The sequence below is a fragment of the Dendropsophus ebraccatus genome, chromosome 7 (genome assembly GCF_027789765.1).
Source record: "Dendropsophus ebraccatus isolate aDenEbr1 chromosome 7, aDenEbr1.pat, whole genome shotgun sequence".
Taxonomy (NCBI): Eukaryota; Metazoa; Chordata; class Amphibia; order Anura; family Hylidae; genus Dendropsophus; species Dendropsophus ebraccatus.
This window is the reverse complement of record NC_091460.1, coordinates 91,291,739-91,303,869: the sequence shown is the minus strand read 5'-3', so window position 1 is coordinate 91,303,869 and position 12,131 is coordinate 91,291,739. Positions and strand designations below refer to the sequence as shown.

Below are 12,131 nucleotides of genomic sequence, written 5' to 3'. Positions count from 1 at the left end.
TGAAGCGAGCATCATGGGACCTGATTCTTATATGCCCAAGTCATCTGATCTGGCCAGCCAATCGCTGCTATCGACATGTAGGGTTCCCACTTGATACTAAGAGCTCCCAAAGCCTCTCCTGCATGATGATTGGCTGAGAAAAAGCCACCAAAGAAGCAGGAAGAGGAAGATGCCATTGTCTCGAGTATCACAAGATGCTCGTGCAAGTAACAAGCACCATCGAGTACCCTAATACTCGAACAAGTACCAAGCTCAGATGAGCAAGCTTGCTCGTCTCTAGTGACATTATGTACCTATCATGACGACTTGGTCTATTGACAATACAAAATATGTATATAAGGGACATATACAGTATGTTTGATATAGCCACATATAGGTGGACAACATCGTCCTATATGTGACACGAGGGGGTTTACAGTTACATATTGGTAACCACTGTTGCTTCACTCAGATCATATATTCCTGCCATCTTTTCAAATAGAAAATATTATCACTGTACTATATTTATTAACACCATTCATTGCTGTAATGTGTTTATGTTTATCATTAGTGTTTTCCTAGTGTAGGGATAGCTCCCTGCAACTGGATTTGTGGGAAAGCCTATATCAGGGGGGTTCAACTGTAGTGTCGATGCAGGGACACTGCAGGCATTTGTACATAGAAATATTTATGATGTTTGTTGTTATTACTCACCTTTTTATAATAAATTCTTTAGCACAATTTGAAGAACGGTTATACAGTCTCTTCTTCCTCTTTGATAAATTGTGCAATTTACTGATACTGTAAACCACTATATATATATCCATCTGTTGAACACCATCTGACAAAGATTTTTTAGAATTTTTTTTAGTACAGGCAATTTTAAGAAACTTTGTAATTGGGTTTATTAGCCGAAAAATGCATTTTTATCACGAAAAAGCAGTTTGAAGCTCTCCTGTTGTCTTCATGGTTTTCTATAGAGAGGGGAAGGGTGGAGGGAGTTGAGGCACCAAAACAAGACAACAAAGAGTTAATTTACAGCTACATCACCGGGCTATCTCCTCTGAAGTCGGCACTGATCTTTGAATAATGGCTTTCACACAGCTCCCACTGTGTAATCCTTTGTTCTCTGCTCTCTGCTGGTGACTAATCTTCCTCCTTCCTCCTCCCCACTCCCCTCCATAGGTTAGACAGGGCTCGACTGATGTAAACTAGTTGAGATTTCCTGATAATGAGCAGTGAATGAGAGAGAAGAGGGAGGGGCTAGGGAAAGTCTTGTTGAATGCAGATAATGGCATATTTGCCTAATAAACCCAATAGAAAAGTTTCTTAAAATCACCTGTACTATTGATTTCTGCAAAAAAAAAAAAATAAATAAATAAAAAAAAAAAGTGACACTTTAACCTCTTAAGGACCCATGTCGTACCGGCACGTCATGGATCACTGTCACTTAAGGACCCATGACGTACCGGTACGCGGGTCCTTTAAGAGGGCGCCGCGGCCGGCCGGGTCCCGATCGGGGGAGATAGCCTGCTATAATACATAGCAGGCCATCTCTCCCTGTCGACATGGAGGGTTGTTAACCCCCCCCATGCCGATGATCGCCGCTATTGGCTGATAAGCCCATAGCGGCGATCGGAACCTTTCCGGGCCATCGGTGGCCCGATGACCCGGAAAAAAATGGCGGTCGGTGCTGTCCGAGGACGGCACCGACCGCCATTACTGTAAAAAGTAATGGTGGTCACGGTACCACCGTCCCGATCGCCGTGAACGGCCGGCCGTTCACGGCGATCAAAGTCCCCACAAGTAATAAATACCTGCTCCGGACCCCTCAGCTAGGTAGCTAAGGGGTCCAGAGCAGGTATTTGTACATTACTCACCTGTCCCGGGGTCCTGATCGGCGTCTTCCGGGTTCCCGGCGTCCTCTTCATCTTGTCGGGTCTTCGGCTTCTTCCGTGAGTCCCGATCGGCTTTTTTCGGCTCCAGCGTCGGCTTTTTTCGTATTTTTCCGGCTCCAGCGTCGTCTTTTTTCGGATCTTGCGCTCTGCTGCCCCCTAGCGGCTGATAAGTGTAATACATGTTCAGAATGTAGTAAAAAAAATTTTTTTTTTTCCCCAATTTTTTTTCTTTCTATTTTCCGCACCCTATCGCTGCTGAGTGTTGATCAGCATCACACGAAAGTGCGCTGCTAATCAGCAACTCCTCCTTTTTGGCGTAGGGTGGGTTTTTTTTATATCCTACTGCAACGGTCTGCTGATAAGTGCCGAACATAAGTGCGGCATTTATCAGCAACACCATTTTTGGCGTAGGGTTTTTTTGTATACTTACTGTAAAAAACACGTAAAAAAACACTACATTACACCACACTACACTGAATAAAGTTTTACACTACACCACTACATACCCCATATACCAATCCCTATATAAAAGTGGCCCCCGGCGTGTTTTCGGTATCGGACGCATACGTTATTATTGCCTCCGACACTGAAACAGCCAGTGAGGATGAATGGGGGGATCCTTCTTTCCTCCATTCATCCTCATCATCCTGTGACGTGTCTGGGGGTAGCGTAGCATACGCTGCCCCCCAGACACGTCTTTTCTGCCAGTACCGTCCCAATAAGAGATCACGGTATGGTGTGAAATTCTACAAACTCTGTGAGCGTACCTCAGGGTACTCTTACAGATTTAGGGTACGTGCACACTGCGGAATGGCGAAGGATAACCCTTTGTGCATTCCGCAGCTGGCACCCGCCGGCGGACTGATGCAGGCACGCGTCTCCGCCCGTGTCATAGACTCCATGTTATGCACGGGCGGATTCCATCATCCGTCATTCCATCAACACGTTGGACGGAGAGCGGAATCCGCCCGTGCATAGAATGGAGTCTATGACACGGACGGAGACGCGCGCCCGCATCAGTCTGCCGGTGGGTGCCAGCTGCGGAATGCACAAAGGGTTATCCTTCGCGATTCCGCAGTGTGCACGTACCCTTAAAAGTGTATGAAGGAAGGGACACCCGAATCCAGCCCCCAGATGCCCACTCCCTCCCCCCCCCCTTTTATACCAGCACCCCCTCTTCCGGTCCCTCGCTGAACTGTAGCTTGCGGCACGATCCGAACATATCAGAAGTAGTAATAGAGCCCTAATATTTAGCAGACATGGAGCGGACCCAGCACTTCTGGATATGAAGGACCCCGTATCGCACCAGGACAACATTCTCCAGGTGACGTCCCCCACACTGGAAAACAGGAGACCCCAGAAGAAGTGCAGAGTGTGGCGTAACAGGGGGATTAGGAAGGACACCATTTTCCAGTGTGACACCTGTCCTGATCCCCCCGGCCTCTGCATACTGGATCGCTCCAAGGCGTACCACACGTCACTGGGGTTCTACATTATCTAAATTCTGTCCCTTATTCTTATTTCAGGGGTCACGTTGATCCAGGGATTATTCTGATTGCCATTATGGAGTCAGGAAGGAATTTTTCCCCTGTGATGAGGCTACTGTCGTCTGCCTCACGAGGGTTTTTTGCCTTCCTCTGGATCAACACAGGTTGAGTTTGATGGACACCTGTCATTTTCAACCTTATAAACTAATAATTGGCCTAATCCCCCCAAATAAATTAGAATTGTCCCGTTTCCCCAGCTAAATAGGTATGGCCGCCATTCCCATTAGAGGATGCCATGATGCAATTACAAAGCCTCTGTGCGGCCAGGACAGTAGAAACCCCCCACAAGTGACCCCATTCTGGAAACTACACCCCATAAGGAATCTAACAAGTGGGGCAGCGGGTATATGGCCCCCAAGTGACGGCCACATTTGGGACGTGAAAATGAAAAAAATTGTATTTTTTATTTTCACGGCACATGTTCTACACATGTGCCCATCACTAGTGGGGTCCATATGCTCACTGCACCCCTTGTTAGATTCCTTATGGGGTGTAGTTTCCAGAATGGGGTCACTTGTGGGGGGTTTCTACTGTCCTGGCAGCACAGGAGCTTTGTAATTGCGACATGGCCTCCATCCTCCATTCCAGCCTCTAAATGGCGCTCTGTCCTTTTGGTGACTTGCCCTGTGCCCATATGGCACATTATGTCCACATGTGGGGTATTTTTGTGTAGGGGTATTTACCCTACACGTTTTGCTTTTATTTTCTTTTTTAACCCCTTGTGGAAATGGAAAAAAAATCAAGGCTAGACCAACATTTAGTGTAATTTTTTTTTAATTTTTACTCTAAATCATTGATCTTGTCTTGATTTTTTCATTTTCACAAGGGGCTAAAAGATAAAAAAAAAAAAAAATACGGAAATACCCCACATGTGGACATAAAGCGCCATGCGGGTGCAGGGTAAGCCTCCGAAGGGAAGGAGCGCCATTTGGTTTTTGAAGGCTGGATTTGGATGGAATGGATTTCGAGGGGCCATGTTGCATTCAAAAGGCCCCTGTGTTGCCAAGACAGTTAAACCCCCACACAAGTGACCCTATTATGGAAACTACACCCCTCAAGGAATGTAACAAGGGGTGTAGTGAGCATATGGACCCCACTGGTGACGGGCACAAATGTGGAACAATGTGGCGTGAAAATGAAATATTAAATTTTTTACACTATAATGTTGGTTTAGCCTTGAATTTATCTTTTTTACAAGGGGTTAAAAGAGAAAAAAAAACACAAAATGTGTAGAGCAATTTCCCCCGAGTCCGTAAATACCCCACATGTGGACATAAAGCGCCATGTGGGTGCAGGGAAAGCCTCCGAAGGGAAGGAGCGCCATTTGGATTTTAGAGGTTGGATTTGGCTAGAATGGATGATGAACGCCATGTCGCATTTACAGAGCCCTTGTGCTGCCAAAACACTGTAAACCCCCCACAAGTGACCCCATTCTGGAAACTACACCCCTCAAGGAATCTAACAAGGGGTGCAATGAGGATATGGACCCCTGGATGACTGGCACATTTGTGCCATGAAAGTGAAAAAATGAAAATTTTCACTTTCACGTCACATTTTTCCACATTTGTGCCCGTCACCAGTGGGGTCCATATGCTCACTGCACCCCTTGTTAGATTCCTTGAGGGGTGTAGTTTCCAGAATGGGGTCACTTGTGGGGGGTTTCCAGTGTCTTGGCAGGACAAGGGCTCTGTAAATGCGACATGGCCCTTGAAATCCATTCCAGTGAAATCCAGCTTCCAAAAGCCAATTGGCGCTCCTTCCCTTTGGAGGCTCGTCCTGCGCCCGCTTGGCACTTTATGTCCACATGTGGGGTATTTCTGTACTCGGGAGAAACTGCGCTACATGTTTTGTGTTTTTTTTTCCTTTTATCCCTTTGTGAAAATGAAAAATTGAAGGCTAGAACAACATTTTAGTGTAAAAAATACTTTAGTCTTTTTTCAAGCCATATTGTTCGGAAAATCTGTGAAGCACCTGTGGGGTCCAAATGCTCACCGTACCCCTTGTTACATTCCTTGAGGGGTGTAGTTTTCTAAATGGTGTCCCTTTAGGGGTGTTTTTTTTAGGTTTTGGCACCCCAGAGCCTCTGCCAACCTGAAGTGGTGCAGTCAGAAATGACCAAATATAACGGAGGCGTTGAAATTCACTAGGCGCTCCCTTATATCTGAGGCTTGTGGTTGCGTCAAATAGCGCAATAGGGCCACATATGGAGTATTTCTATAAACTGCAGAAACGGGGCAATCAATATTGGGGTGCATTTATCTGGTAATATATAATTATGAAAAATATTGGATTAGATGCGTTTTTTTTTTTAAATAAATAAATAATTAAAAAAAAAACGCATAGGGTCCCCCCTATTTTTATAACCAGCCGGGTTAAAAACCAAACGACAGCAGCCTGGTAACACCAGGGTGGGAAGAGCCATTGGTTTAGGCCCTCCCCAGCCTAAATCTTACCAGCCTGCTGCCGCCCGGTCCAGGAGCGCCAATTTTGACGCTCCGGGACCACTGGCACCCGGCTCTTCCCAGTACCCCTGGTGGCATTGGGTACTGGGGTAATAATAAGGGGTTAGTGTTAGCCATTTTATACCGGCTAACACTAGGCCCCAACTTAGTAATGGATTCTGTCTATTAGACGGCTTCCACTACTTAGTCTATAAAGTAAAGAAATAAAGACAACACACAAGTTAAAAAAATTTTTTATTCAAATAAAAACACCCCCACACCCCTCGTTGACCATTTTATTAAAAAAATTAAAACAACAACCGCTGGTCATCGACGTAGTCCATGGAATCCGACGTAATCCCCAGGATACCGATATCTGAAAAACAAAAAGGGAGAAACACACAAAAAAAACACAAACAGGAGCACAACACCCATCATTGTGAGCGGTGTTGTGCTCCTTACAGTATGCAGCATCTTTACAGATCGCTGCTTACAGTCTGACCCCCAAGGGGTTAAGGGAGGATGTATGGCATCCCCCTTAACCCCCTGGGGGCCAGACTGATGTCAGACTGCACCCATCCCAGCAAGGAAGGGGTTAAGTGACCCCCCCTTCCTTGCTGGGAGGGGTGCAGTGCTGGGGAGGGGGTGGGGAGAGCTCTATACTCACCCCGATGTGTCCTCTTCGCTGGTCCGCAGCACAATGAAGTCACTGTACTGCGGACCGGCTCATTATATGTGCGCTCAGCCGAACAGCCAATCAGCTGAGCGCACATATAATTCTAAATGTTTCTTCTAATAATGCTATTGTCATAACATAATTAGAAGAAACATTTGATGTTTTAATTAAAGTAAAGTGATGATTAGTACAGAATGCTCTATTGCCGGGAATATGAATTAACGGCTTATGGAGCTTCCTGTACTAATTAATATTTAATTAACAAAACACATTTTCGTTGAAATAAATACAGTTTCTTTGTTCAATAATTTAATTCTAACGAATCCATCATTGTGTAATTAAATATACTGTCAAAAAATTAATATATATATAAATATACATTTATTTATATATATATATTTATTTTAACAGTATATTTAATTGCAAAATGATGGAATCGTTTACATTTAATTATTGAACAATAAAAGGGACTTTATTAGAAAGAAAATGTGTTTTATTAATTCAATATATTAACCATGAGAGACATCGGCTATAGTGCAGAGGATCGCAAACCCCAGTAATAGCAATTCATGTAAACTGTTTCCCTGCTTTCCCAGATGTGTTCCCTGCTTTCCCAGATGCATCCAGAGGTGTTTGCATCACTTTAACATTTTATTTCTTATTTTTAGTTGAACCAGATTTCCAAGTAAATGACCGTATGTTTTGAGCCGCATGTCTATTTTTTCCCACGGCCGGAGTTTCACCCGCACATTTACAGCCGCATAAAAAATACAGCCGCACAGTTACAACGTCTGAACCGACCTTAAACCTGAACAGTTCCCTAAAAATATCTGATTTTGAAATTTTACTGAAAATTTGGAAATTTGCTGCTAATGTTTTAAGCTTTCTATTGTCTATAAAAAATGAAATATAGTTTAATAAATGCCGCCAACATAAAGTAGACATGTTGCTAATGCTATTTAATATATAATTTATGTGGTATAACCATTTTCTGTATAAGCAGAAAAGTTTTAAAGTTGGAAAAATGCATTTTTTCACAATTTTTCACGCTATTTGGGTTTTTTTCATAAAGATTCGTTATAAGTATCAACTCCAATTTACAAGAAATGTGAAGTACAATATGTCACGAGAAAACAATCTCAGAATCAGCCGGATAGGTAAAAGCATCCCGAAGTTATTAATGAATAAAATGACACTGGTCATATTCATAAAATTTGCTCCGGTCCTTAAGGCCATTTCAGGCCCGGTCCTTAAGGGGTTAAGCCGGATATGCCCCAAGCCAGATATGTTCTTTGGAGTCAGATATGCTCCTTGAAGCCAGGTATGCCCCATCCAGCTTAATATTCCACTAGCCAGGTATGCCCCCTGCATCAGGATATGCCCCTAGTCAGGTATGCCCCCTGCAGCCTAATGAGCCCTTTAGCAAGGCATGCCCTTTTCAGCTGAATATACCTCCTGCAGACAGTTATGTCCCACTGAGCTGGATATGACCCTGGCCACGTATACCCCTTGCAGCCTCATGCAGCCACATATTTCCCCATGTAGCCAGATATGTCTCTTTGCAGCACTATAATAATTCTCTGATAACAGTCCCATGTAGTATAACTCCTCCTCTCTGTGCAGCAGCCCCTTGTAGCATAACCCCCCACCCTTTGCAGCAGTCCTATCCCTGTGCAAAAGCCCTATGTAGTATAACCCCCCCCCCCCCTCCACCCCATATATAGTATAGGCCCCCATGTGTGGAAAACCAAAAAAAGTACGCTCTTTAGTGGGGAAAAAGCATACTCATCTCACCCTAGGACATATGATGCTGCAGGTTATTACCCCCCCCCCCCTGAGAAATATTATGATACATATCAAATATCCCCACCCCATCCAGATGCACTAGAACCACAGTTGCCCCCCTATCCCAACCACCCAGTTACACAATATCCATAGCCTCCCCTTATTCAGATACACTAGATCCACAGCTTTCCCCCTATCCAGATATTCTATATATTATATATATATATATATATATATATATATATATATACATACAGTCTCCCTCCCATCAGGGTACACTATATTCACAGCAGTGGCATAGCTACCATAGAGGCAGGGAAGACGGTTGCTATGAAGCCCATGGAGGGAGGAGACCCAGGGAAGATAAGAGCCTCCTGTGTCCTTTTGCTTAACCCCTTATGTACTGCAGTGTGTAAGTGACCCAGTGTTCTCATACATGCTGCAACACAAAAAAGGGTTAACAATTAGCTCTCTGCCTCACTACCCTGATAACCTCTGACCTCTGTTCTCTGAACTCCTGCAGAGGTCAGGGGTTATCAGTGCAGGAGTAGTGAAGGAGAGAGCTAATTGTCTTCTGTATTAACCCTTTGTGTTGCAGCATGTAAGAGAACACTGGATCACTTCCACACTGCAGTAAATAAAGGGTTAAGCAAAAGGTAGTCTGCTTCTGCACCTATGTATATAACCCTGAGGCTCCTATTAAGCTGGTATAGGATAGACAGAACAAGCAGACATTGGCTTTGTCCTCTGACAGTCACTGTTGTAGCTGCACGCAGGATTCTGCCTCTGGCCACAAGAGATTTATTTTTTTTGCCACATCACCGAATATACAGTGTGTATATATATATATATATATATATATATATATATATATATATATATATATATATATATATATTATAGTGTGTAGGGGGGCCCCATAAAGGTTTTTTGCTATGGGGCCCCATGAATCCTAGCTACGCCCCTGATTCACAGTCTCCCCCCTACCCAGATACACTATATCCACAGCCACCTCCCTATCCATATACACTATATGCATAGCGGCTCCCCTGCTCCCCGCCTCCGTCCGGCCCCATCCCCGGCAGCACACGCGTCAGTAAGCTCTGTGTGCTCTAAGGAAGAACTTTCGGCACAGGGAGCATCTATAACAAGTGCCCCTGAGCCAGAAGTAACATCCCCAGCGCACACAGAGCTCACTGGTGTGTGCTGCCGTGGATGGGACCAAGCCGGGGAGCTCGGAGCCGCGCGTCAGCTTGGGAGGGGACCGAGACTGCAGGAGAGAAGAGCCACGGCAGGGGAGCGAGTTGCAGGTGTTGTTTTTTTGTGTTTTTTCTTATCTGCTTTGCACAGGGGTTGCGCTATCTATAAGGGGGATACATGGGAGGGCCATCTATAAGGGGTATAACATGGAGGGGCCATCTATAAGAGGATAACATGGGGGGCCATCTATAAGGGGATAACATTGGGGGGCCATCTATAAGGGGATAAAATGGGGGTGCAACAAAAGGGGGATACATGGGGGCATCTACAAGGGGCATAACATGGGTTGGCATCTATAAGGGGGATAACAGGAGGGGCATCTATAAGGGGGATGACAGGAGGGGCATCTATAAGGGGGATGACAGGAGGGGCATCTATAAGGGGGATACATGGGGGGCCATCTATAAGTGGAATACATGGGGGGCCATCTATAAGTGGAATACATGGAGGGCCATCTATAAGGGGGATACATGGGGGGGAATCTATAAGTGAGATACATGGGGGGCCATCTATAAGAGATAAAATGGGGGGGCAACAAAAGGGGGATACATGGGGGTATCTATAAGGGGGATAACAGGAGGGGCATCTATAAGGGGCATAACATGGGTTGGCATCTATAAGGGGGATAACAGAAGGGGCATCTATAAGGGGGATAACAGGAGGGGCATCTATAAGGAGAATACATGGGGGCCATCTATAAGGGGGGATATATGGGGCCATCTATAAAGGGGAATACACAGAGGAGCCATCTATAAGGGGGATACATGGGGGGCATCTAGAAGGGGGATAACATGGGGGGCCATCTAGAAGGGGGACACATGGGGCCATCTATAAGGGGGATAACAGGAGGTGCATCTATAAGGGGGATACATGGGGGGCATCTATAAGGGGGATAACATGGGGGCCATCTATAAGGGGGACAACAGGGGCATCTATAAGGGGGATAACACAGAGGGGACAATCTTTGAGGGGGAAACATTGGGGGCCATCTATAAGGGGGATAACACAAGGGGGCCATCTATAAGGGGGATAACACAAGGGGGGCCATCTGTAAGGAGGATAACATTGGGGGCATCTATAAGGGGGAATACACAGGGGCTGTATACAATAGGGCATGCACAGAGGGATACATGTACTATAGTAGTCCACACAGAGGGAGGTATGTACTATAAGGGGGTCCCATAGAGTCAGCCTACCCACAAAATGATGGCACAAAGGGGCCAATACAGATGTGCAGTGTGTATAGATATGAGGATGGTGCCAGAGTAAGGCACTAATATGTCTGTCTGGCAGATTCTGTGGATTTGTGGCTCGGAGAAGTTCTCATAACGGCCCAGGGCAGATGGAGAAGATGAAAAGGGAAGAACTCTGATCAAAGAAGACGTCCCCTGTGAGTCACCTGATATAACTGCACTGTAATGTATATGGTCTACAGAACCTTAGTAGGGCTGGGTCAGCCTCTATATGACTGGATAAGGTGATAGTGATCGGTGTACAGTGGATGTTATTTAGTAAATAGGGGTGGTTTTAGTCAGTATCAGCAGTGGTGTTAGTATGTGGCGGTGTTAGTCAGTATGTGGTGGTGTTAGTAGCAGCGGTGGTGTTAGTCAGTATGTGGTGGTGTTAGTAGCAGCGGTGGTGTTAGTCAGTATGTGGCGGTCTCAGTCAGTATGTGGTGGTGTTAGTCAATATGTTGAGGTAATATTTGTTGCTTGTAATCTGGTACTGTGATTTATTGGAGTTAGTATACAGGATTTGGTCAGTAACAATATGGTTGTAATGGTTGTGGTGTGGAGGTAATATTTGCCCCTTGTATACTGGTATTATTGGCAATATTGGTCTCAGTATACAGGATTTGGTTAGTAAAAGTATGCCGGTAATATGTATGGTGATAATATTTCCTATATACTGATATTATTGGTAATATCGGTCTTGAGATATACCAATAGCACTGCTTGGTCGAGAAGTTGACCTCTTGCACCAGGGCCCAAGAGACATTAACTACGCCCCTGCTTCTGTCATTAGTAAAACTATGCTGGATATAATTTATAATACTTCTAGCCCCAATATATTTCTTTATGTAGTCCCTTATAAACCCCTCAAATATTTTCCTCACAATGGACTTTAAGCTTACAAATCTATAGATACCTAGTGAAGTCCTAGAGCCCTATATGAAAAGCAGCACTATATACATATTTATCTTATGCCAGACCCTTGTTAACCAAAGAGTTGTAAGGTTTCAGTACTTTATCTTTTGGAAATAACCTGCATACAGGAGTACGATGCATTTAATGGTCAAGTGTGTAGGATGTATTTTGTACTGTAGTGTGAATACGCAGGAAAAAATAAACTTAACTATGAGGGGTTTCCAGATATGGACTCATCTTCTGGAACATTAGGTACTTGTAAGGAATAACATCACAGCTGTAGCTGCAAAAATGCCAAACAGCACATTAGGTTCCTGACAGTGTTTAAAAACGCAGAGTAGGAGCATTTATCTTGTCCCTCAATGTGTCCTGCAGTTCTATGGAGGAGATTGTGGAGA

General features: G+C 44.7%; 1 protein-coding gene across 2 annotated transcripts in view; it reads left to right on the top strand.

Moving 5' to 3' along the window:
• Positions 1–12,131, top strand: part of TBXA2R (thromboxane A2 receptor) — a 137,009-nt gene that overhangs the window by 83,900 nt on the left and 40,978 nt on the right. Inside the window, exon 1 of one of the 2 annotated variants that reach the window (XM_069977894.1) lies at positions 10,954–10,976. The exons of the other annotated variant lie outside the window; for it this stretch is intronic. The gene's annotated coding sequence lies outside the window, so the exon portion shown is untranslated. Of the gene's footprint in view, positions 1–10,953; positions 10,977–12,131 lie in introns of those variants that run through there. 2 annotated transcript variants of the gene reach the window in all.